The 1,650-nt window shown below is 48.2% G+C and overlaps 1 long non-coding RNA gene across 1 annotated transcript in view; it reads right to left on the bottom strand.

The window, feature by feature from the left end:
• LOC146670742 (uncharacterized) overlaps positions 1-938 on the bottom strand; it is a 2,992-nt gene extending 2,054 nt beyond the window's left edge. Inside the window, exons 1-2 of the long non-coding RNA XR_014911570.1 lie at positions 291-938; positions 1-186 (exon numbers count right to left, since the gene is read on the bottom strand). The exon at positions 1-186 is cut by the window's left edge and continues 392 nt beyond it. This is a non-coding gene — a long non-coding RNA (uncharacterized LOC146670742). The remainder of the gene's footprint in view (positions 187-290) is intronic.
• Between the last annotated feature and the right edge of the window lie 712 nt (positions 939-1,650).

Here is a 1,650-nt window from a genome sequence, read left to right on the forward strand (position 1 = left end):
TCTCTTCAATCGGAGGACCCTTCACGTCAATTCCCGACGCGAGAGGGGTACCCTGCGCGTCCATAAGTGCAGCAGAGGGAGCCTGACCATGCGTCACACGTTTGACGAGTTGGGAGTGAGAACGTGTTGATAATCCAGTTTTGAGATCTTTGATCTTTGAGATCTTCGTGCTTCGGCCACCAGATGCTGTAAAAGAGGACTGTGTTGAAAAGCTTCGAGTAATGAATCCTGTTTCAAATTATACGCGCCGATGCTTCAGAGAGCTTCATTTGGCCATTGCTTATATTTACCTTCATTTTTCGAGCCGCCAGTCGCAGTGAAACCATCAGCAGAGAAATGAGCAAGCCAGGTAATAGAAAGCGTGAGTTATAAGCAGCGACCCCAATCACTACTGCAAAGACACTGGCTCAAAAATGGCCCCGTGAGTGTGAATATGTGAGGTCAACACACACACACACACACACACACACACACACACACACACACACACACACACACACACACCCATGAGCCGCTGGATGTTTATCTCACATACACATGGGTATCTGCTGAGCTCTAAAAGAGCGAGAGCATGAAATTTGAACTTGCTGTCATTCACACATACAATCTTCTCCACTGGAACACGGACTGCACCTGCATCACGTGCATTAATATATGTAACATTAAAGTACTAGATTAATGGACAGGTTACATAAATGAACTATTTCTCCCACTTCAGTTCACACCTCTATTGTTACATACTATTTACAAATTAATTTCTCACTTCCATTTCCCGGGATGTAGGGTGGCCACGGATCAGGTATCAGAGCAATTCATCTACCAATCAGATGGTCAGTGGAACAATCTCCAGCTCCTTCTGTGGAAGTATCAACTATCCTTAGACAAGATACTCAAAGCACTGTTGCTCCCAGTGCATCCATCAGAGATAAAAGTACTTAGGTATAGATTTAAAAAACTGTGTGAATGTGTGCGATTGGGTGAATAAGCCTCACAGCAGAATGTGCTTCGAGTGCTCAAACTGAGTAGAAAACACTTCTTAAATACCAGTCCAGTTACCCGCCTATACTGTTTCATTCTGAATAAATGTCCCATGTCCTGTCCAAAATATAAACTGGCTTCAGCATGGCTTTCCCATCCTTGAGTTGAATTACTGTACCATCCCACCCCTGGCATCGTTGCCCACCTCTCAATTTTAAATACACGTAGACATTGAGGGCTAGCAGGAGGGACCATGCGCTTACCTGCTGCTCTCTGGCAGGTAGCTCCAAGCCCTCCTGGGTTTTAAATGCACCTTAGAACACACATGCATCAACACTACAATGAGCGGGTGGAGGGAGGTTTGGAGTCTTCTCTCACCCCCATTCTCTGCGACCTGCTGGAGCGGGAGGGCTAGGAGGAGGAGTTGGCCGTCCGACTGCGGTCTGGAGTGTGGGGCCTCCCTGCTGCTGCGGAGTCGGGGCGGTCTGCCTCCCCCCACCGCAGGGAAAAGGGTAACACCACCTGGGTCTGGGTGCAGTTCCCCCCTCCAGGGGCAAGGGTACCTAAACCCGGTTTGTAGAGTACGCTTGGGGAGTGTGATCGTGTGTACAGCGTCTCTTTATGTCTGTCTCCACGTTGGTTGAGTGTGGAGTGAGTGCATATGAGAGCATG

The sequence above is a fragment of the Rhamphochromis longiceps genome, linkage group LG4 (assembly GCF_057381845.1).
Source record: "Rhamphochromis longiceps isolate RC_006_pf linkage group LG4, R_longiceps_female_GT1.1, whole genome shotgun sequence".
NCBI lineage: Eukaryota > Metazoa > Chordata > Actinopteri > Cichliformes > Cichlidae > Rhamphochromis > Rhamphochromis longiceps.